Genomic DNA, 26506 nt, shown 5'->3' with positions numbered 1-26506 from the left:
AAGTATGTTCTGTGGGCCTGAAAGAGTTCTAACTCTTGGAATGTTACATGTGCTTGAAAAGAATATTTTCTGGTGTTGGATGGAGTGTTCTATAAATATCAATTAGATCAAATTGACTGTTCAGGTCAGGAGCTGTTCAGGTCATCTATATCTGTACTGATTATCTGCCTGCTTTATCTATCAGTTACTGACAGAGGACTATCCAAGATTCCAATTATATTTGGGTATTTGTCTATCCCTCTTTTAGTCCTATTAGTTTCTGTCTCATGTATTTTAACATCCTGTTGTTAGGTGCATACATGTTCAGAGTTGTTATGTCTTTTTGCAGTATCATGTTTCTTTTTCATGTAATGACCCTCTTTATTCTTGGTAATTGTCCTTATCATAACATCGTAAATCAATATAACTACACTTTCTTTGTTTTTAATGGTTAGCATGATATATCTTTCTCTTTCCTTTTAATTTTAACATTTCTGAGATACATAAAGATGCAGCCTAGAGATTTAAATATAAATGTTTAAAGTTAGTTTCTTGTAAACAACACGTAATTTGATTTTGTTAACACAGTCTGACAATTAGATAGTGTGTTTAGACCATTCATCCTTTTTATGGCTGGGTAGTATTCCATTTTTTATATATGTACCATATCTTTATCCATTCATCTATGGATGAATTCTTGGTTGGCTACCAGATCTTGACTATTGTAAATTGTGCTGCACTAAACATAGGGGTGCATATATATTTCTGAACTAGTGTTTTCCTTTCTTTAGGTAAATATCCAGCAGTGGAATTACTAGATCATATGGTAGGTCTATTTTTATATTTTTTAGTAACCTCCATACTGTTTTCCACAGTTTGCATTCCCGCTAACAGTGTGCCAGTGGTCCCTTTTCTTCCCATTCTCACAACACTTGTTTTTTCTTATTTTTCTGATACTAGCCATTCTGATTGGTGTGGAATGAAATCTCACTGTGGTTTTGATGTACATTTCCTTAATTAGGAGTTGTTCAGCATCTTTTCACATGTCTGCTGACCATCTGCTGGAGTAGAGGATTCTTTTCTCCAAGCTGGAATAAGGTTCCAGAACTGTCCTCTGGCAAAGTCTTTTTCCCTGGAGGTAGGCCTTTATTATGGAAAAGGCTCTGGACTTGTCTATGATGGAAATCCTTCTTGGATCCTCTGAAGATTCTTAGGAAGGAAGCTCAAAAAGGTATGGGGGCCCTTAAGTAAAGTGTCCAGGAACTTTTTTCCCTCTCACATCAATCCAGGCTCTGCCTTCAGCAATTTATCAACATTACCATTTATGCGTTCCTAATAGTTTAGGTCCTAGGAGCTTCTGCTCCTGGTAAATAGATCTCCATTGCTGCATCTGTCTTCAGATTTCAGGGTGAGGGATTGCTTTGCCACATCAGCTCTCTTGATGAATCTTGGAAAAATTGCTGATTTTTAGCTTGCCCTGGTTGTTCTTGTAGGGAGAATGGGAATGACTATTTCTGAGACATTTCAGAGATAAAAGCAAACATCCTTAGAATAGAAGTTTGGAGCCAAAATATGGAAAGGTTTATTCTGGAAATCTGGCTTTGAGAACAACTGAAATTTTGAAACAGAGTTCTTACATTCCAAGCAGATGCGAAAGGAATACTAATTGGCAGTTGTGCTGAAATTGGCTAAAGTCAGAGGAGACAGTGGGTTGGAAGACCTACTGGGAAGTTATTGACATCTCCGTAGTCAATACTGACAGCTTAAGCACAGATAGCATGAGTGGTAATAGAGAAAAAAGATGAGCATAAGAAGAACTGTGAAGACAGAACAAGCTCGGTTTACAACTCATGGTAAGTGAAGGAAGTGGAAGGAAAAGGGGCAACCAATGATGACTCAAATGTTTGAAGATAGTAGTGAAGGCAGTGGGGGTGATTTTCACAGAAACAAGGCACAGAAGAGAACGCAGATGCTTAAAAGGGACATGATGATCTTATGAGGATCTGGAAGTCACCATTTAGAAAAGACCATTACTCAGTTGAAATCAAACAATTTACCAAAGATATGGCAGCTGAAGATTTATATTTGGAAGTCAGCCACATAGAGACTAGTTGATGTCATATGCCTGATTGTCTTCGTAGATAATGACATTAAAACTATTTTGTTGAATAAGATTTATTAATCACCCAAATTTATTAATCAACTAATCTAATCAAAATTAAGGTTTATGCAAGTCGTGTTGGCTCTCTGTTTTTGCTCAATTATAGGCAAAAGAGGTTTAAAAGATAATACAATTAGCTGTCAATGAATCAGGTATTAGCTAATGAATGCATCTAATGTGGACCACACTTCTAATGGACCTCCAGTGGTGTCACATTTATCAGGCTCAAATCTATAGCCAGAGGTATTAGGAAAGTGTAAATTTATGGACACAATTCATTGGATGTGAAGTTGACCATAACGCATGGCTATTTTCATTCTGACACTAACGACAGAAATGAAATGCTCTTGGATCTTCCAGAGACCTCAAAGAAATTCCTACATAATGGATATACATAAATGTTTTATCCAGAAAAGGAGACTTCTTTTGAATTAGTATAGTTCGATACATTCAAATTCTGTGTGTTTATAAATATAAACAAACACCACACCTAGTAACAGTGATTAGGAAATGTGAATGAGTATATAGGGAACAATTTCTAACATTACAAATGTTACAAATTTAAGGAACTTCAACATTCATTCTACAGAAGAAACTAGAATATTGAGCACATTATTTATATAGTGTTCAAGCCCACAACTTAATTTTGATAATCAAAGAAAAAATTTGGTGGACCCATGATTGTTAACCAACTCTTTTCAAATCAATTGACTTTGGAATGAACAACATTGTGCTCTCATTGAGAGGGTCAAATTACCCAGGATTTTAGCTCCATGTCAACTTATAAATAGACAAATCACCATAGACACATCACCCAGCATGGCTCTGTTCTATTTCTGCAAGTTCCTGCCTGTCAGGTTTATAATTAGACCATGGATTCTTTCTACAGCCATTTTGACTTTGCATCTCCCAAGCTCTTTCAGGCTTTAGGGATGTGCTGGTATTGTTAGGTTGAAAATGAACTATTCCACTGGAGTGGTAGAACATTTCTAAATGCACTGATGTGGCCATAAGTCACAAGTACTAAGCTGGGTGCCCTTGTAGAAAGGTAGGAAGCAAATGTATATTCCCTTGGACATTCTCAGAGCGGGTTATGACTTCTCTGCAAAGCAGCCCATATCTAAATACTATAGATTTATATTTTCAAAGCATATAGGCTTATTGTAAAACTGCATTTACAGTTATCACTGATTGTTAAATAGTTCTTGAGTTAGTGAGGTACCCTGTGCACTCAAGATTTCAGTGAAGTTCTGGATCCATCAGAATGCACTCAGCCTAGGACTGGAACATGAAGGAAAGGAAACTCATACCCATCTGGAAAATGATCAGGCAACTAGAGCTGAGACAAAAGAACTTTGCACTAAGGAGCAGCTGGTGTTGGTGCTCCATGGCATGACCATGAAGAACAAATGGGCTGCTGAATGAAATGACACAATTTCACACGGCTCCTGACCTTTTCAGATTAATTTCCTATATTGACCAAAGAACAAAACACTTGCCTTCCACTCCACTTTGGATTATGTAGGCACAAACATGTTATAAAAGCCAAATGAAAGCAAGGGAGGAGGAAGTCAGGCAAAGATGGCATATCTTCTATACTTTCTAACACTAGTGCAAACCCTGTAGAGTGTGAGCAGATTGCATTCTGTGAGATGCAAAATATTTTAAGTTACAGGTGATATCTAGTATTCTTCTTGAAGCTGGTGAATTATAAATTTTATTTAAAAAAATTTTTGCACCTACTTCTGAGTGATGGTTCAGTTTGCTGTCCTGAGCTCCTGGTAAAAGTCTCAAAATTAATAGTCTACTTGATCCTCTTGGCTCTGAAAAACATGACGTGTTTTCCTAAGTGGTACCTATATGAGGCAAACATTACACACATAGCATTTCTTTGTTTCAGACCTGTTTAGAAGGAACAAGCAAGGATCCTAAAGTAGAATGTTAGACTAAAATATAATTGGGTTTGATAGAGATCATCCAAGTAATGAGTTTTAATAAAGCAAATAATCTTTAAGAAGTAGTTAATGATACAAATACATGCTAACTTTAGAATATCCAGAAAATCTAGGGAAAGGAAGCATAAACCAAAAATCACTTGACTCTTCGAACCCAATAACCACTTTTACCATCTTGGCTCATATTCTCCTAATCTCTTTTCAAGCACTTTAAACAGAACAACTGTGGCCATAAAGAGTTTTACTATTCTTTCAGAATATTAATTTTTCATTTATAAAATGACATTTTTATATTATCAACCCAGCTACAAACTTTAACTGAATACCAAAGTGAGTTCTTAAATTTTGCCCAAAATGTCACTTTTGAGCTTTGGTTTTCTGATCTCATCAGAACTATTGTGATTTTCCTCATTTAAATAAGTAGATCACTGTCCTCATGGTCAATCTCACCTTGCATATTTGAAACATATTTTGAACATCATCTTAAACAGCCCCACTTCAGTACCACCTACATCTAAGTGAGAGAGAAGACATGTCACTGGCATAAAGGATAAATACACAACAATTAATACTGTAAAGAAGATAGATATTGCTTTTGTGCAGTGGCTAACAGGGTCCTCCGTGCCCACCTGTCTGAGAATGCACAGGGAATTAGAATGTACGGCTTTCATGCATATTAGAAGCATTGTTTAAATCAGTTCTCATTTTTCCTTTTTTCACCTTAAAATACATGTCAGAACCTACTTTTGTTCATTGCAACTTCACTCTGGTTTTATCACCCTCCTCCCCAAGCCAAGGCAGCAGCAAAAATGTCTAGCTTCCATTCATTTTACACCTCTTCTTGCTAAATTATCACCAGGTTTGAGCTTTAAAATTCATTCACAGACAGCTCAAGTTGGGTGCATAAACATGTTTAATTCATTTGTCATTAGGCCACGTGACACCTTGTTCCTTTAACTTTGCAGCCCTTACAGCAGGCGAGCAAAAGTCCCTCTTTTCTGCGTGGGTTAGTTAAGATGTATCTGGCTGTTTTGCACTATCTTTAGTATGCAGGGAGCACACAGATGGAGATAAAAGGCGAAATGTCTATCTTTGAGTCCTCTGCAATACCGAATAAGTTATCAACCCACTAACATGCATGTCTGAATAGACTCCTTTGGCAACAGTGAGATGTTATCTTCCGTGACATGCGAATTCCTCCCTCATGTCAATCCATGAAAGTACTAAAGGATGAACGCACTAGTAAAATGAATGTGGCAACACCACTGGGAATGTGAGAGCATCATATTTTCCCCCAGCTCCTTTAAAAAAAAAAAAAATTCTCCAGCTGAATCTTCCATATACATATAAATTAGTCAGTCTGAAGAACTGCTTGAGAATCCATCTCTTTAATCTCAGGGAGTAGGCGTGGGGAATATACTCTGTTTAATGCTCAGGGGCCTTGTTTTTCCCCTTCAACTTTGCCATCCTCCTTCACAATCAGCCCACACAGATGGAACTAAGAAACATGTAGGCTGGAAGCTGGGCAGCTGTGCTGGCCAAATAAGCATACACTTGACTGGGGCTTGACCCAGAGTAGACAAACCCACAGAGAAAGACTAACCCAGGGAGGACACATGGCCCACCTGATTCATTCATAAAAACAAAACAACAAAAAAATTAATAGCCTGTCAGATGCTGTATAAGCACAGCACATCCAAATGCCATTGGTTGTTCCCAATAACCCTGAAAAGCTGCATGTTATTTTTGTTTTACAGAAGAGGGAATGGATGCATAGTAAGCCTGCATAACTTGGGAGTGGTGAGTCAATATTCAAATAACATACTGTGACTCCAGGGTCCGTACCACTAATGCTCTGCGCTACTGCTTGTCCTCCCCTCCCCAACACCTTTTTAAGCATTTGTGTGTTATTGCCTCATTATAATCCTGTAAGGTGGGTTTTGCTCTCCCTCTGCCTAAATGCAAAAACACTATGTAGCACGACTCAAAGAACAGATGATTTTATATAAACTAGCCAACTGGGGCACCTGGGTGTCTGTCTTCAGCTCAGGTCATAATCCCAGGGTCCTGGGATCAGGTCCCACATCTGGCTCCTTGATCAGCAGGGAGCCTTCTTCCCTCTCTGCCAGCTCTTTCCCCTGCTTGTGCTTTTCTTTCTCTTTCTGACAAATAAATACATATTTAATAAAAAAGGAAATTAAACTAGCCAACCACCTATTTTATTTGGTATGGTGGAAATAAAGTCACTAATCTATACCATAAAAATGGAGTTTTAAGAACACAACTTAAATGATGTCTCTTCTTTTAGCTCTTGAACTTGGATTGAAGCCTTCTTAGACAAGTGGTTGGAAGCATGAAAAGGTTTGTCACACTGGAATTTGGGAATACGAAACTTGAACTCCTGGCTGTGATTGTTCAAATTAATTTCTATTAAAATATGCTATAATTAATTAATTTATTATTTATTTTTATTAATTTTATTAAATATTTTATTAATTATTAATTAATTCAAATTAATTTTTATTAAAAATAAGCCACATCTGGGTGGTTCAGTTGGTTAAGCTTCTGACTCTTGATTCAGTTCAAGTCATGATCTCAGGGTTGTGAGATCAACTTCCAAGTTGGGTTCCATGCTGGGTATAAAGCCCACTTAAGATTTTCTCTCCTTCTCCTTTTGCCCCTCTCTGCTTATAAAGAGAGAGAGAGAGAGAATATGTTATATGTGGTCTTTATGTACCAGGACCATTCTAGAACCAAGGATTACAGCAATTAAAAATGAACCTTTAGGGGCACCTGGGTAGCTCAGTGGGTTAAAGCCTCTGCCTTTGGCTCAGGTCATGATCCTGGGGTTCTGGGATTAAGCTCCGCATTGGTCTCTCTGCTCAGCAGGGAGCCTGCTTCCTCCTCTCTCTCTGTCTGCTCCTCTGCCTATTTGTGATCTCTGTCAAATAAATAAATAAAATCTTAAAAAAAAAAATTCTCTCTCCCTCTCCTTTTGCCCCTTTCTGCTTATAAAAAAAAAGGGGGAGAGAGAGAGAGAGAGAATATGTTATATGAGGTCTATATCTAGAACCAACGATTACAACAATTAAAAATGAACCTTTATTTCAAGGAGAACCCCCTTTTTTCAAGGGGCACCCCATAATTGAAAATAGAGATAGATAACTACCAATACCTATACCCAAATCAATGAATTGATTTTTCTATCCATCTATAGAAGGATATAAATAAAGCAGAATTTATGTAAGAAGAATAACTATAGTTTGTGGGGAATCCACAGTAACATTTAACTAATCACATTATTTTCCAAGAAACAATTATTATAACTTTCATCCTATATAGGCAACTCTGCTATACAATATTATATTTAAAATTTAAATGTCATTTTCTCTTAAAAAGTTTCTTAACCCTAAGCAGAAGAAAAGAAAACCTATAAGAAACAGAAAAAAGAAGTATCAAAAACAGGAACACATGCATTCTTCATAAAATTTAAGAAACATAAAATAAAGCAACAACTCAAAGAAGGTGAGTTTAGTTCAGAAAGAATTCTTGAGGAAAGATGAACTGCATTTTGAAGAAAATTGTGGGCACAAGCTGGAGACCAAGGAACGATGTCAATGTCAGATACAAAGATATGGAAATCCCAAGCAACATCAAAGGGTTAGCAATAGGGTTTGAGAGGCGAAGTCGTGGAATGATAGAACCAACTAATATCATAAAGATAGGATCACTGAAACTACGTGATGGTGAGAGGGTATAATTGCCAAGGTAGGGAGTTCATTAGAATCAAACAAATGATAGAGGACCAATATAGATTCTGGAACAGTCTATACAATGCATGGCAATGGGTTGACAAAAACATGGTGAAAGTTTGTAAAGAAACTGCCTTTCTTGGAAGGAAAGGAACTGCTATTAAAATCCATACAGCATGACTACAGACCTCAGGTAGTTTCCAGGATTTGTCAGTCTCATCTTAGCCTGGAACATTTCCTGAAAAATGTCTCCAAGTCTTTTTTTCACCCACTATGGAATGTCTAATACATGTGGAGATGACACTGGTACTTAGTGAAGATAAAAATGCTCTGCAATTTATTGCCATCTATTACAGTTTGAAAAACCATATTACGATTTTGTGTATGCTGAAAATAAGGCTCTGAGTTGTTCACTAATGTGAGTCGGATCATAAAACCAGAAAGTAATGCAAATAAGACTGGAACACAGGCCTATCTGAGCCCATCCCCACACCCTCAAGATGGTTATATTCCACGTGAGAAGACAAGATTCATCATTCTGACTCTTTTCCTTTCCCATATAAATATTTGCTTAGTGCTTTTCCATTTAAATATTATGTGCCAGCACTCATAAATTGGTAGATTATAAAATGAATTCTCATCCTCCCCATTTCCCTGTGCCCTCTCTCCCCTTCTCTATTTGCATTGGCATGAGAACTTCGAGTTCCACTAAATGAGTCATTTGGGACAAGAAAATTAATTTATTTGAGCAGATGTATATAAACGTTGCTCAGAATAGAATCACAAAACAGCTCACTATTTACATAAGGTCCCTATAATTGATGACCTTTTATAGTTTTGTGTGAAGAATCCAAGGAGCTGACTAAGAAAGCTACATGGGAAATATCAACACGATTAGAAATACAGGCTCATCTCTTGAATTCCAATTTGGTGGTGACACACAGTGAGCCCAGAGGAGAAAAATAACCACAGAATTCCTCTATGCAACAATACATTCTTCACCCTAAGTGCACCCAAAGCCAGCTGATATCACAATTGGACAGTGTCAAAATCAGGGCATTCCACGTTGTTAATAACAAATGTTGAATCTCATTTTTTTTTTTTTTGTGCCAATAGTAGGAAATACCTATGTTTTAAAGGAAAACCAAGTACTTGTCTTACATTTGTCTTTGACGGCACCATTCTATTTATATTAAAACTAATCATTTCCACTGTATGACATTTTCAAACTTCTAACTGTAGATCTTCTGCACAAAACGAAGAATACTGTTTCCAAAAGCTCGTGGCTAAGCATAATTCTTATTTTATGGATCAAAGAATTTTCCTCAAGATTAAGACCTTTCATTCTGAAATATTGCAGATTTCCTTACTTCTTTGCCCAAGTGGGGAAGAAAAGTCATGATTTGGACTTAGTATTCTTGTCAGCAGTGGGTGGAGTTTTCTGGGGGAAAAGGAACACGGCCGGTTAAAGTACCAGCACAAATTTCTCCAAACGTAGATGAGGACACTGATGAAACAGCCAAAAACTTGAAAAAGTAAATAAAATAACGATTTAATAAACCTACTTTGAGCAGGAATTCACTATCTGTATCTCAAGTGTACATCATTATAAATGGAAATTTATTTTGAAGTACTAAATGTCAAAAAACACAATCACTTTCTTCAGACTTTAAAAGCTAAAGGCACAAAAAGGCCAAATAAAAAGAAACAGGAGAAAAAGGAAAGATGTAAAGGAAGAAGAGTAACCAAAAAATGGGTGGAACCAAAAACTGGGTGATTTTCTATGGAAGAAGACAAGAGTCTGGCAAGGTCCTAGCGGTCCATTCCTTTTTTTTTTTTTTTTTTTAAGATGTTTTTTATTTATTTGAAAGAGAGTGAGAGCACAAGAAGGGGGAGAGGCAGAGCTAGCAGGGGGCCTGAACCAGGGCTTGATCTCAAGATCATGACCTGAGCTGAAGGCAGATGTTTAACTGACTGAGCCACCCAGGTGTCCCAAGTAGTCCATTCCCGGCAAGAACTTTATGAAAAGTCAGAGGAATAAGTCTACTACTGCCAAAAGTGCTAACAAAACAAAACTCAATGTCTGATAAATATGTGCCCATCTAAGGGGGCAGAAATTAACACCCCCAAAACAATAATGAAGATGCATATGTAAGGGACATAGAAGCAGATGGTTACACATGTATTTATTTATCCTGCGATAGCATATCAAGGACCTCCTTTGGCAAGACCGGGACCTACCCCCAGCAGATATTTTATATATGCGGCCTAAAGACAAAAGACAGGGTCTGGCCCTCAAAGAGCTCACAGTTCTGTGAGCAAGACAGAGGAGGTCCTCCCAAATTAACACAGCTTGTGGGTACTATGCTGGAGCGCAAGGTATTGTGGGAGCACAGACCAGGAACTTCAGTAGATGATCACGACCCGCATGTAAGCTCAAAGGCAGATTCATCTTTGCTCTTACAGGAGCAGGAACATTATTAACCATTGTGGAAGTTTAGGTAAAGAAAAAAGGATCTTAACAGGCTTTCTACACTGAGAAAAATTATGGAACAAAGTGAAAGTGGTCTAGGATTCCAGATAGCTACTGAATATACCCATTTTTTTGTATGTGTTACAGTACAAAAAACTTTTTGAACTGTTTATTGCTTATCAATAAAAAGTTCCATATAGTCATCAGAATTTACTGGAAAATGAATTAAAAATAACAACATTTAGAATGTAGCCTCCCCATTCACTGCTGTTATGGTATATTTTCTCCAATTTTTCTGAAGCACACCAAATATACTGAAATCTATCTCTAACATCATACTGTTAAATATCCTTAGAAAGCATTTTACATTTCCTAAGCAGCACCCTCACCAAAAAATTTTTTCCTACATTTCCACTGGGGAGAAATACATGGTGTCTCAACATTGTTTGTGGGATGCTGACACTTCCAGAATGAAAGATGTGCTGAGGAATCCTGGAGACAACCTTGTTGATCTCTCTGAATACATTTGTTTTTACCGTGCTGTTATTCACTATCTTATCAATGTATGTTTTATCTCCCCAAATAGACCGTAGCATCTGTGTGGGCCAGGACTGTCTCTTAGAGGGTCTGCAGCTCCTAGGACACTGGAACAGGGCTGGGCTGGGCATACAGTCGGTGTCAACAAATAATTGATCGATTGATCTGTCAGGCTTCAGACTTGGGTAAGAATTTAATCACCCACCATTGGCCTCCCACGCTCAGGGCTTGGCACTCAGTTTAACTGGCCAGAGATGAATAGGGATTTGAGGCAGAGCCACCTGGACCTTCACCCATGAAATCCTGGGAGTTGCATGTTGTAAACCTTTTAGACTCTTTCAATGTTAGAACCATAAATTACGTAATTCTTTTTAACACCAATTACCATGATTTGATCCCTGAAACACTTGCGTTAGTTGACCCCGAACTTCAGTGAGCTCATATCTGAACCTGAATTATTATCCTTTTTTTCTTCAGTTTTCCAAAGGGACATTACCCTGAGGGTGGCCTTCCTCGGAGGTGACAGTATGATGTAATGACACCCAGGTCACAATGTCATGAGCCATTGTCCAGAAAGTGATAACCCCCTTGTCCTCCAATCTATCCTTGAATGCTGAGGTTGGGTTCAATCTGGCCAAATGGGAAGTGGCCAGCCAGGCTCCGATATTTGCCCCAAAGAATCTGCATGGAGCTATTTTAAGCACCCTGAACTGCATGAAAAATCACAAAGAAGCAGGAAAATTCACTGTGAGGCTCTCCGGTGCAATCAGTTCCCGTGACAGAATTTGTTTGGTATATTCTTCAGTTAGCTGCTTCGGGGGGAAAAAAAAAAGGTAAGGAAAACAACAACAACAAAAAAACATAAGAGCCATTTTCTCCCCCTCTTCCCCTCCATCCCTCCCTTAGGGCCTCAGCTTGTGTCTGTGCGCAAGTCCTGGGGTCTTGGGTGTCAAATGTCAGGCCTTGTACTGAGCTGTCAAAGAGAAGAATGGCCTGGGATGATTGATGACTGGGAGGCTTGAAACCCAAACCTCCACTGCAAATGCTCCTTTTACAAAAAAGCTGGGGCTACCCACAGCGCCTATATTCAAGGTCACTTGGCATACCATTACACCCACCGCTTGGGCTCCCAACAAGCCGGGCCATTCACACAGGGGCTGACTTCTCTCTTCTCCGCTGTGCTCCCTCCTCCCTCCCCCTCCACCCCTCTTGGCTCCCCTCATGAGCCCTTGCCCAAAATGTTGGAATCCTGAATCCCAGTCAAATACAAAGATAAACGGAATGATATGACCTTTTTGTTTTGTTTTGTTTTGTCTTGTTTTTCTTCAGGCTACATTTGCTCTGAGAAGCCATGGGCTGGAGCTTTCTGGAGCACAAGTCAGATGACAAGATTATTAATGGGAGCAGGGCAATGTCATATCTGATTTCATGCATATTCATGAAGGGAGCCACACAGCTGGGACCATGCGCTGTGGAGAGGGAAAATAAAGAGTGCTCTACCCCCCACCCCAGGCATGAAGAATGTCATTGTGGAGATAAGGAGCCTGACTGGAAAAGTTTAAGTGACTGGATCCTTCATTTTGAAAAGAGGAGGTAAGTATTTGCAAAAACCACCACCACCACACAAACCTTCGCTACTCCGACCAAACTCAATAGCTCAATACTGACAGAGAACCCCATACCTAAAATTACCTACCTAGAAGGTCTCTGGTTATGTATGCAGAGGGACAATCTTTGCAACAGTGTCAACAAAAGAAGTCAATGTGTTGAGACTAAAAAAAAGAAAATCAATGAATAGAAAGAAGATGCGTATGGCAGTTAACATACTGTTCTCCCAATGAAAGATAAATTAGGATTATTATAGATTTAACCATGTAAAATTATAAGAGAGAAAAATCTTAGTTGGTCACTAGGACTAGGATCAAATAATCTTTTAGTCCCAATAAAATAAATGCCAGGAAAGCATTTGCAATCTTAATTCTATAGCACACAGACACATCCAGAAGCTGTCTCATACATGAGAGCACCCCAGTGGAGGTTCCGCCTGGGATTTGAGCGTCTCGTCTGCTGATCACGGCTGAGAAACTGAGCGGTAAAGACAGCTAATCACAGAAGTCTGATGTACTTGGAACTAGGGGAAAAAAATAAGGTCCTCAAGAAGCAGTGTATGCACCTGTTTCCCTTGGCCATCCAGCTGGGCCTGACCAGCCACAGAGCACAGTGACCAGTTAGAAGAGACCAAATAACAGATGCCCCCAAACTATAAAGGTGGCCATATTGGACATTTCCCACATCCAATGTATTTATATGTATTTTTTACTCTGCATAGCAGTGCCCTTCCAAGTTTGCATTCAGTGCTCTCCACAGTGAGGATCTTTCATGCAGTTTTATTCCAAGCTGTCAACATCATAAAAACATCAGTTAGCTGTTGAGTCTAATACCAACATTCTCTGAAAGAAGACCAACCCACCATGGAGAAGGAGTAGACATGCTGTAGACCACTTTCTTTCCCCTCCTCAACCTGAACACTCCTCACCAACAATAAGTACCTTCTTAAAATCTATCTCATCTCCTTTAGGAAGCCCGGAAAACTGGGTGTATTGGGTAGGCTTATCAATTAGACTAAAAAGTTTAATGATATGTAACCAGTTGTTATAATTCTGGAAATATGTACTAGAGAAGAAATTCAAAGTATTAAAGATCAGGCACAAAATAAGCTATTGTAATGTTATTTACATCGGCATAAAAATGAAGAGAATAAAAAAAATGGGTTAAATGTGAAACCACAGACAAATGAATTATGCCTCATTAATTGGAAGCAAAAAAAATGTATTGACGTATCCTGACTAATTTTTGACAAGAAACAGGGCAGAATATTATTCTAAGATTATTTTTCTTATAATTATTTTGGAAATTTTGTGTAAATGTCAGTCACTGGCACAATGGAACTTATGCTGTATATTCATGATATTGAATATTGAGGTAAAATAAGAAATATTCTTCTGCCCATTTAATATCTCCCATATAGTGGTAAAATAGAGGACAATAGCCTTATTCAATGAATCACTTCAACCCATACCTTCAGTTTGTTTTTAGAATTTCCAGAATCATTCCATTTGAGAATATTGAGAAAGACGAAGTGAATAGGTAATTCTTAATTTGTAACTTTATGTAACTAAATGATAATTTGATTCCAACTTTCCTTCTCAGCTATCTCTGAGGTATATGAATGAAAGCATGGACAGAAGGTGAGGTTTTCCATTTTTGTAGGCTTAGGAAAATGACTTCTCCACTTCCTTCTCTTACTTATATGATATATCATATTTATAAGTTCCTTTTGCATAATATCATGAGTTGCAAGAACCCAAATTTCAATAAACACCAAGGGATGTTTTGTATGGGTAACAGTTTTTCCTTTTAATTTCATCAAAAATATAGGCATTGGAGTTAAATAACTTATATTAAATCTTTATTAATAAATAGTCAATGTTTTTAATAGAATACTAAAAATACTTTAGGTTTTGTAGAATGTGAAAAAATACATAAAATATATCAAACTTAAATATTTATGTATAATAGGAATGGGAAAATATGTTCTGGAATGTCCCTTCCCCTCTCCCTCTCTTTCTCTCTCCAAAAATGGAACATTATAGACTCTCACTATGCATTTCTAAAAGCCTTGGGAGAAATAAAAAGGAGAAAAGAAGAGGAATTTAAGGAAGTTCTAGTGTTCTAGAGACTAATTCTGCTGCCCTTAGCTGCTGCCTCCCCCAGAAGAAGGGTCTCATTGAAGACACCCATGGCTAGGAGAGACCTCAAGGAAGTATCCCTGAGGAGTGAGGTTCTAAAGAGTTTGCTAAGTTTCAGACCATAGTTGTCAGGAAAGGATTCAGGAGCCAGCCTGCAGGAGAGGCTGAGGCAAAGCCTGGATTCACTCTGGAAATTCCTAGGAAGCAAGGGCAACAAGCAGCCAGCCAGTCAGGTTGGTGGAAAAGAATGAAGAAAACACACATGGCAGAGTAGGCAGGACCAAGAGGAGGTCCGAACTCAGCTGAGAATCAGGCAAAGCAAGCTGGACAGCAACACTGAGGGCCACGTTAGCATCCTGAAGGGGGAGACCAGAAGGCAAAGGCAGCCAGTGGCCCCACTACCCTCAGTGAACCACTCTGAACTGCTGTTCTCAACCTAAACTCCAGCTAAAAACACTGGGGAGCTCTTCACGCATTCCTAACCAAGGGCCCATCCCCTCCAATTAAAGCAGAAACTCTGAAAGTTGAAGGCTAGACCAAATTACTTACATTTGGGGCTAGACTGTTGCTGAATGAGGGAGAACACCTGGTTGGGGTGATCTAAGAGAAAGGTCACCTGTCTCCAGGGAGCTTCTAGTTAGGCTGGAGGTGGTGGGCAAACCAGCCCCAATTTGCACTTTGCCCTGGCCAAGCAATTTGAATCTCCCAGCCCAGGGTGATAGTTACAGAAATAACTAAGCCGTGCATTCAGCTGTTACCCCTTAGAATCTTCACTCCCCCAAATGACCCCAGGAGGCAGATAGTTCCTGTGGGTCCTACAGCTACTAAATGTACCCAGGGAGGATGAGGGACAAGAATTTGATGTCTGAGAGCTCCAGCCACCGCTGCCGCCGCTCAAATATCCAGTGTCAGGACTGCTGTGCTGCAGAGGTAAAGAGTGACTATCCCAGTACCAACGAGGTGCCATCGTGACTGTAAATTTCCTGAAGGCAGATCAACCAGTTATTTCTTACATTCTTATACTCTCCCAGTGGCAATATGCTACAGCAGCAAACGAGGTCTGCTTATCATTATGAAGCAGGTACCTGTTCTATGTCGTGGCTTTGTCACCTGTCAAGCAGGGATTACCCAACTAAGCTGTTTTAAAATAGAATACAATTATGGTCGCAAGTTATTTTCCAAACAAACTGATAATAATCTCATTTAAATGTGTAATAGCCATGACTTTCCTGACAACAAATGCAAGCATGGCTCAAAAAGCAGACCCCAAATGCAGTATTTTTCTGGAGATGCGTTGGCATGTCAGTTTCAGGAATGGCTTTGCCCTGAGTGGCTCGCTTTACAGGCAACGAGATGTCATACTTTGTTACTTATATCTTCGCATACCTGATGTGAATTTTTGAAATTTCTATGGCACACCTAAGTTTCCCAGTTCCTCAAATTCCTCTGTGATTTCCAATATTCAGATTTAATAACATGTAGAAACTGGAAATTAATCACCCTAAATAGATAGAATCTTTGAGGAGCAGAGCAAAAGAGAATCATATCATACCATGCCTACAATGTTCAATGGATAAACTGTATTCACCTGTCCAAATGCATAGGTAGACATGTATTAAATTATATCTGCCCATCATACAGGTTAGTAAAATGGGATTCAAAAGCCATTTATTAAGCTTCACGTAAACAGTGCATGACAGAACCAGAATTCCAATCCGGGCCTATCTGAACCCAACACACAGAACATGTTACACATGATGTTTGACATCGGCTCTATATCATTAAGGGAATCTTAAATTTCTTCATGTAAATAAATGTCTTCTAAGACCAGACATATTATTTTGAGTCTAAAACAAAACAAAAGGCCCAGCTTACACTTCCTATCTGAAACTTTATTCTCAATTTTGATTCCTTCTCATCATTAGGGATTTTGTATATGTCATGTTTAGGAGGATGTAAAAGAAAACTTTTGCCTAATGCCTCCTTCTTCTTACTAGAACACTGTTATCTGGACACATGGTCACCTCAAATGAAGACTACGTATCTCAGCTTCCCTTGTATCTGAGTGTGGCCATGTCATTAATTTCCAGACAGAGAAATGTAAATAGAACTGTGTATGAATTGCTAGAAGTATCCAGAAGGAAGAATATGTTTCTCATTCTTTTCCTTCTTCCTGTTGGTGGACATATGTACATGGTTGATAGGGAAGCATCCACTGAGGGTCATGAAGTAGAATCCATATATTAAGGATGACAAAAAGTCCAGGAGATAGATGAAATCATTATCCTATTCTTGGATTGCCTGTTTACAAAAACTATATATATATATATAGTTATATATAACTATATATATATATATATATATATATATATATTTTTTTTTTAACCAGGGACAAACTACAGCCCACCCTTCCAAATCCCATGCACCCTCTGTTCTTAGTGAATGAAGTTTAACTAGATTTATTACAGTAATGTCGTTCACTTAGGTATCATGTGGGACTGATGTTCAGCTACAAAAGCAACATTAAGTAGTAGTCAAGTGACCTGAAAAGCCTAAATTATTTACTATCTGGCCCTTTACAGAAGTTTGTTGACCCCTGATTTAAACCATTTTCCACTTAGAATTTCTGTCACTCAAAGTTAAAACTAATTCAGATGCATATAGAAGCCTTTGACACCTGTCATATCCAGATGACTATGGACTATAATAAACGTTTTATGTATTTATTTTTGGTAGGTCTTACTGAGGTATAATTAAAGTACTCTAACCCAGACATGTAAGGAGTACAATTTGATCAATTTTGATATAGGTATATTTCTGTGAATACACCACAGATAATGAAGAAATCCACCACCACCAAAAGTTTCTCATCACCCTTTGTCCATCCCCAGACAGCCATGAAACTTATTCCTATTTATTTGTTCTAGAATATTTTTGATGAAATCATCATATATGTTATGGATTTATAGATTCAAACTGCATGTACTCTTTTTTTTTTTTTTGGTATGACTTCTTCACAGAGCATAATTGGAATTTATCCTTATTCTTGTGTGTTTCATACTTCATTCTTTTTTTTTTTTTACTTAATAGTATTTTATTGTGTCAGTATATCATAATGTGATTATCCACTCACCAGTTGATGGGTATTGAGTTGAGGTATGGTGTAAAGTGTCAACTTCATTTTCTGATTGTTTATTTCTAGTAAATAGGAATACAGTGGAGTTTTGCAGATTTATCTTTCATAACTGTTTGATTTAATTTACTAGTCTTCGTTTTATACCTAAGGAGCTTGCTATCAGTGGGAAAAGATAGTCTGAATTCTTTTCCAGTATGTATGTCTTAATTTTCTTTTTCTTTTCTGCTCATTGTATCTCTAGAATTTAGTACAGTATTGAATAGTTTCAAGAGTGAACATTCTTGCCTTTTTCTTATTTTAAGGAGATTATTTTTAGTCTCTCATTAGAAAATCTGATGGTATCTATAGGTTTTTGGTAGATGTTCCCTATCCAGTCCTCTCTATTTCTGATTTGTGGAGTTTTTAATTACGACTATGTGGTGGGTTTTGCCACATGCCTTTTCTCTGTATCTATACAGGTGATTGTGTGATTGTTGTTCTTTACTAATATGCTATATTGTATTTGTTGATTAGTTAATTATATTAATTAATTGATAAATTGCTATTAAACCACCATTGCATTTCTGGTCATGGTGTATAATCCATCTTTTATGTTGCTGGATTCAATTTGTTAATATCCTGCTTAGTGATTTTGAGTATTTATTCATGAGGAATGTGGGTCTCTAGTTTACTTGTGACATATTTGTTAGGTTTTGGTAAGGTGATACTAATTCATAGAATGAGTTAGGAAGGCTCCTCTCCTCTGTTTTCTGATAGAGTTTGTGAAGGATTTGTATTCATTCTTCTTTTAAGAATTTTCCAGTGAAGATACTTGGTTTTGGGCTTTTCAATGTTGGGAGATTGCATACTTCTTCTTGACTCAATTTTGGTAATTTTTGTCTTTCTTGAATTTTTCCCATTCCATTTATGACCTAATTGATGGGTAAAAGGTTGTTCAAAATATTCTGTAGCAATACTTTTAATCTCTTTATGAAAAATTTCAGGAAATTTGTGTCTTTCAGTTTTTGTCTTAGCCTAGCTAAAATTGGTCAATTGTGTCAATCTTTTAAAAGAGTTCACTTTTAGTTTTATTTTTTCTATTTTTGTGTTTTATATTTTATTGATTTCTGTATAATTTTACTACTCATTTTATTGATTTTGAGTTTAATTTACCCTTCTTAGTATTTTAAGTTGGAAATTTAGAATATTGACTTTAAATTTTTTCTCTTTTTATAGATGTTTGGAGAGTATGATTATCCCTCTAAACATTGTTTTAGTTTCATTCCATAAAGTTTGATATTTTTTTCTGTTCATTTAAAATATATATTTTTTAATTTCTGTAATGATTTTGAGCCAAGGGTTATTTAGTAGAATGTAATATTTAATCACCAAATATTTGAGGATTTCCCAAATATCTTTCTTCTGCTGAGTTCTAATTTAATTCTTTTAGGATCAAAGAGCATGTTTTGTATTATTTCAATCCCTTTAAATGTACTGATACTTATTTTATGGCCTAATGTACAGTTTATCCCAGATAATGTTTCTTGTGGTCTTAAAAAGAAAGCATATTGTGCTGTGATCAGATGGAGTATAACATAAATGTCAGTGAAGTGAAAATGTTGATAGTGTGGTTCAACTCTTTCATATCATTAGAGATTTCTATTTTTGAAAGCAAATTATTATAATTTTATTGTTCATCTATTTTTCTTTTCAGTTATATCAGATTTTTATTCATGTGTTGAAGGGCTGTATTGTTAGATACATGTATATTTATATTTATCATATCATCCAGATAAATTGACCTCTAGTATTTCTTATTATAAAGTCCTTATTGTCTAATATTCATATAGCTACATGTCTCTCACAATTATTGTTTGCATGGTTTCTCCTTGCCTGTCCTTTCAATTCTACCTATTTGTGTTTTTGAATCTAAAATGTGTTTCTTGTAGACAGCATATAGTTTAACTTGCTTTTTTTTTTTAAGATTTTTATTTATTTATTTGACAGACAGATCACAAGTAGTCAGAGAGGCAGGCAGAGAGAGAGAGAGGCTCCCCACTGAGCAGAGAGCCCGATGCGGGGCTCGATCCCAGGACCCTGAGACCATGACCTGAGCTGAAGGCAGAGGCTTTAACCCACTGAGCCACCCAGGTGCCCCTTAACTTTGCTTTTTATCAGTCTGGAAATCACTGCTTTTTCATTAGAGGATTATTCCATTTATGTGTAATATACTTATTATTGTAATTGAATTTACATCTTTCATTTTGCTATCTGGTTTTAATATGTCTCATGTCTTTTTTACATTCTGTTTATCTTCTCCTGCCATGTTATTTTATATATATATACATATATGTATGTATATGTATATAAATACATACACACACATACATGACATATACATACACACACATATATTTGATATAATGTGTAATTTGATATATAGTACAATATATGTGATGTTATATATGTATACTTGGTGTTATTTATGTGTATATTTGGTATTTTATATATATACATATAGTACTACATATACTTGGTTATATATGTATCTTTCATATATATAAATGAAAGATAAGACCATAGGAGAAAAGAAACAGAGTAACAAAAAGTCATCAATAGTAATATATCGAATAGTAATATGACAGATACATATTTTCTATCACTATTTTAATATCTCTATTGATTTATGAACATATTTTAAGTTATATTCTATTCATCACATGGGCATTATCACAAACCACTTGAGATTAATTGTTGTAAGATATAGAAATTTTGTTACAATGTAACTTCATTTCCTTCTCCCTTTTTTTATTGTTACTGTCATATACCTTATAAATCCAACAATAGTGGGCTGTAATGTTACTTTTGGCAATTTTGTGCCATTTGGAGATGTGAAATGAAAACAGAAAAAATATATACAATCTTATATTTCTACTCATATAGTTATGATTTCAGGTGCTCTCAATTTATTTCTGTGTATTTGAGAATTAACTGATGTCTGATGTCATTATTTTTAACCCAAAGAACTACCTTTTGTGTTTTTTGTAAAATAAGTCTCTGTTTATCTGATTTATTTTAGCTTACTAAGGCAGATCATCTCTTCTAGAACAATTAGAAATACCTAACATGTCTTAATTATAGTATACAAATTTTGATATGTTTTACTTTATTTAAATATTTTCTAGTTTTTCTTGTGATTTCATCCTTGACCCATAAACTATTTAGAAGTATACCCTAATTTCTGGGTATTTGGGTTTTCTTATATATTTTCTTTGGACTGATTTCAAATTTAATCCTTTTGTGATCAGAGAATACACTCAGTATAATTTTGATCCTTTACATTTAATAAGAATTGTTTTGTGATCCAATTTGTGATTTATTAGAATGACTGTACCATGTGTACTTGAAAAGAAGATATATGATACAGCTATTGGATATAATGATCTGAAAAGTCACTTAGAACAAGGTACATGGGGGCGCCTGGGTGGCTCAGTGGGTTAAGCCGCTGCCTTCGGCTCAGGTCATGATCCCAGGGTCCTGGGATCGAGCCCCGCATCGGGCTCTCTGCTCAGCGGGGAGTCTGCTTCCTCCTCTCTTTCTGCCTGCCTCTCTGCCTGCTTGTCATCTCTCTCTGTCAAATAAATAAATAAATAATCTTTAGAACAAGGTACATGATAGTGATTTTTTAGATATTCTATTTTCTTACAGATTTTGTCTGATTAATTCATGTGAAGGAACAATTGTTAAAGTCTTCTATTATGGCTGTAAAATTATCTGTATTCCTCTGTCATTTTTTACTTTTTGTAACTTGAGGCTATAATAAGCACATGTACTTAGATAATTTTTGTCTTCCTCATAAGTCATCCCTTTTATTGTATCAAAATATCTTTTTTATGCTATTGAAATATTTCTTTTCAAGGTGGTTCAATACAGTTCTACAAACCTTCACTATTTTTGGTTTGTATTTATTGTACATGTATACTTCTTAGGAACAGTACCGAAATACATGTGTGTCATTCAATCTTTTTTTGTTTATCTAAGTCTTAGCTAAGACCCACACCCCCTGTGTGGGTCTGTCCCACACAAATGTAGCTTAGGCTACATCTTAGGCTAAGACTTATACATTCTTTTTTTTTTTTTTTTTTTTTACACAAACAGCACATTTTAATGTATCAAGTGAAAATATCAATATTATAGAGAACTCAAAATAGTGACACACATTCTATGTTGCTAAATTCCCTCCAGATTAGTCTGTTACCTGTGCTGCCTTTTACCCAGGTTTCAGAAGTGACACTCTTACTAAGTATTTTCAGATGCTCCTCAGGTAACTGACGGGTCAAATCTGGAATTGTTTTCAGCATTTTCCATACAGTTTTGTGTTCACGCAGTGTCCTATAAATGGGCCCCAAAAGATACAGAAGCAGTGAAAAGAAGGGCCATCTGTACCCCAATGTTTACAGCAGCAATGGCCATGGTCACCAAAAATTTCTTTAAAATATCCAGGAATTCTACAATCTCTTCTTCAACTTTTTTGGGCTCATATAAAGTAAGACCACCACGTGCTATTTTAACATGGATAGCTATATTGTGAGAATCATCACGTTTTGGGGGTTCATATTCTACTGTCTCTTCGATAGATTTTCTTTTTCCCTCCAGTTTGAAAAGTTTAGGCAGTCTGGGTTTTTTCTGCAGGAATATTTTAGGATATTGCTTTATAAACATAGTGTGAGCGGAGAACACACTGCTAGAACTCCTGGATTGCAGTCCCCTTATGTGGCACAATGCATTCAACTGGCCATAATCAATGTACTTAGACATTTTCAACCCTCCCCACAAGTCGGTGCTTTGAGCCTCAGCGGATGATACTTTCAGGGTGCAGACCGCTGCTGTGCCTTGGCAGCGGCCTAAGACTTATACATTCTTAAACACAGAATTAGAAGATTCTCTTCTCTCTCTTACACTATCCATCCCTCAATAATCCTTGAAAGCCTCCTTTTCCTAGTTCCATTGGCCAAAAACACAGAGTTTATTTCAAAGGTTTAGCTGAAGACTTCACCACTGCTGTCATGCTGCCACATGATTGGGGTATAAAAGAGGTAAGACATGATAGGAAAAGACAAAAAAATGTCAGGAAACTCGTCTCTGTACAGTCACTTTTCCAAATTTCAGCTCTACTGTACCTGTTTTTTTTTAACCTTACAGAGTCCTTAAGTAGTTACTTTCATATTTTGTACAGATATTTTAGTTGCAATTAGTGGAAGGGATGGGATAAAGTGGACCTCCATCATCATCACCGTGCTCATACCTTCTTATTGTCTATGCTACATAACGTTTTTAAATGAGAGAAATTCACTGGGTGCTATATGGGAAAATGACAGAGCTGTGGTTGAGTGATTTGATTTAGATTAAAGCTAAAGGTGGCCTGAACTAAGATAGAATCTCTGGGATAGAAAACAATGCAGATTATGAGTAAGAACAAAGGGGACAACAGGAATGACTTGATATGAAGGAAGGAGGAGAAGTCAGGGATGAAGCCCTGGTTCTGATTTAGTTTGCTATATATTTGGCAAATCCATTCATTGAAATGAGCAGAAGAGAAAAAATTTGGATATGGGTATAAGATAAAAGTTTCAACTTGGACATCTCAAGTTTGGGGTGTCCATGGGGCATCATAATGAGGATATTAAGTAAGCAGTGGATAGAACCAATAATAAAACAGGTGCTCTGTACATATGATGAACAAATTAAATTAAAATTTACCTTTAACAGAAAAGTGCTATGGGACTACCTTGGACTCTAAACATAAGCTATTATATATTTTATTTCCCTTCTGCTTTATCTAGCAATGAAACATTTGATTAACTACTATAGTTATTGACGTTTCACTTCCCACTAGCACTATCAGTCATAGTTTAGGATTTAAATATTACAAATGGAATTCACAGACTAGTGAGAGCTTGGCCATTTCTATTCCACGTTTGTGTCACTTTTTCTCAACTTTAGGACTTTGAGAATTGCTATGCATTTGTACTAAATACTAATATGATACCTTTTGACTGATTCAAATATTACATTTATAACAGCCTGATAAAAGGATCTAGTTATGAAAACTTCATTTGTCCACCATGGAAGGTAAGGTAGTATCTAATAATTGTTAATATCTAGAGGCAAAAAACAGATTTGCTAAATGGAAGGGGCAGGAAGAAAGGACTAATATTTTTCGAGCCATTTGAAGTGCTAGCTTATTCATATCTGCTATCACACTCAAGCTTCATATAATCCCTTTGGGTAGATATTATTAGATCTACTTTTGAAAGTCAAGCAGTTGAGACTGAGAAAATGGACACTAGCCCAAGATGACAAAGCTGGTAATCAGCAGAGTCTAAGCTCAGACTCATGTTAGAGGACCTTTAAAACAGGTGTTAGAAGATATTTGAAGATAGCTTTCTCCTGTTGATGCTAGTGTAAAAACGCTGAACATTTCAATAAAAAACTTGGAAATTTTTGAATCATTTAGATATCCCAACTATTTACATTTCCATAAAAACCTGAGGGTAAATCAGGGTTTTTAGATTACAAGATACTGAAATAATGCCTCTAATCACTACTTATGATTAATTAGCCACATAGTTATTTTGGCTACAGGAAACATTTTCTCACATTCAGGTTCATCCAAACATGTCAGCATGGAGGCTGTTTTATTTTTTGGGTTTTTTGTTTGTTTATTTGTTTGTTTAGATCCTACTAAAAAATATCAAGCCAGACAACTGTGTTTAAAGCCTAATATTAAGGCCCAACATTCTGTACTGCCTTGACTTCTGGGGAAACTAAGAGAGCCTGAATGGCCTAACCATATATATTCTCTTATTCATTCTGCTCCCACAGTTAAGGTCCCCTGGCCAAATAATCCTCCCCATCGAAAGAACCAGGCATAGTTCCTACTTATCTTTAAGTATCTCTGAGTAGTTTCTGCCAGCCTGTGGAATTATTCAAACAAACCAATCATATCTTCTTGTGGAAACTGGGGGTCACCTTACCCTCTTGATACTACAAAGAGTTCCTCCCAAGGATCTGCTTTTTCACTCTGTCCTGAGCACAACTCCCTGTGGCCCTGTGTGGCATGCATGCAGCATCCTTCTCCCCCAAGCTGTCAGTTTCTGTGACTAAGGAAATACTGTCAATCTCAGCTGCCTGGGGTCAAGTATCTTATGTTGGTCATTCTCATAAGCTTAGGGTTGGAGTCCCTCCCTCACTAGTGAAGAAAAAAGGAAGTGATGGAGACATTATTTTCAAAGAATAATCCTTGTAAGTAAGGATTTTGATCTGTAATTCTGTTGACTCAAGATCCATTCAGGATGCCAGGGAAGCCTTGAAACTCGCTATCACCAAAAGTGATCCTTCACCCTCTTACACTGTTGGTGGGAATGCAAGTTGGTGCAGCCACTTTGGAAAACAGTGTGGAAATTCCTCAAGAAATTAAAAATAGAGCTTCCCTATGACCCTGAAATTGCACTACTGGGTATTTACCCCAAAGATACACATGAGGTGAAAAGAAGGACCATCTGTACCCCAATGTTTATAGCAGTAATGGCCACGGTCGTCAAACTGCGGAAGAACCAAGATGCCCTTCAACAGACGAATAGATAAGGAAGATGTGGTCCATATAAATTTGCAGTATTATGCCTCCATCAGAAAGGATGAATACCCAACTTTTGTAGCAACATGGACGGGACTGGAAGAGATTATGCTGAGTGAAATAAGTCAAGCGAAAGAGTCGATTATCATATGGTTTCACTTATTTGTGGAGCATAACAAATAGCATGGAGGACATGGGGAGTTAGAGAGGAAAAGGGAGTTGGGGGAAATTGGAAGGGGAGGTGAACCACGAGAGACTATGGACTCTGAAAAACAATCTGAGGGCTTTGAAGGGGTCGGGGGTGGGAGGTTGGGGGAACCAGGTGATGGGTATTAGAGAGGGCACGGATTGCATGGAGCACTGGGTGTGGTGCAAAAACAATGAATTCTGTTACACTGAAAAGAAATTTTAAAAAAATGATCTCTTATTTCAGTGTTATCCTAAATAAGAAATCAGAGAACGATGGATGAAAGACTTCAAGAAGACCTACCTTGTGTCATTACACCTACCTTACGGTGGGAAAGGAGAGACATAAACCTGAACTCTGGAGTGCTACCTTGTGGGATAATATAGCGTAGTGGCTAATGGTGCAAATTCAGGAACTGGGTTAATCAGCGTCAAATCTTAGCCCCGTGGTTACAGACTTTGTAATGTTGGACAAGCTAATTAACCTCTGTGACTCATTTTCCTCCACTGTATAATACAGAAATAATTATACTTATTGATATAATAGTAGAAGAATTGATGGTCATATGAGTTTAAATAGATAAAGTATCTATCACAACACTTGCTTTTTGTAAGAGTTTTCTTATTAGTGATGTTAGTATTGCTATCAGTAATATTATTAGAATTAAATTATTAGGTTACTATTACATTGAACCACATGAAATTAACTCTTTTGAAGTAAAATACAGGCAATTTCTTTTTTTAATTGAGATATAATTGACATATAACATGATACTAATTTCAGGCATACAACATAATGATTCAATAATTGTATATATTGTGAAATATATACAGTAAGTCTAGTTAACATCCATCATCATTCATTATCACAAGTATTTTTGTTGTGATAAAAACTTTTAAGATTTCCTCTCTTGGCAACTTTCAAGTATACAATACAGTATTATTAACCACAGGCTTTATGCT

The sequence above is a fragment of the Mustela nivalis genome (assembly GCF_964662115.1).
Source record: "Mustela nivalis genome assembly, chromosome: 6".
Lineage (NCBI taxonomy): Eukaryota > Metazoa > Chordata > Mammalia > Carnivora > Mustelidae > Mustela > Mustela nivalis.
The sequence above is the reverse complement of the archived record's forward strand: the minus strand, read 5'-3'. Positions refer to the sequence as shown.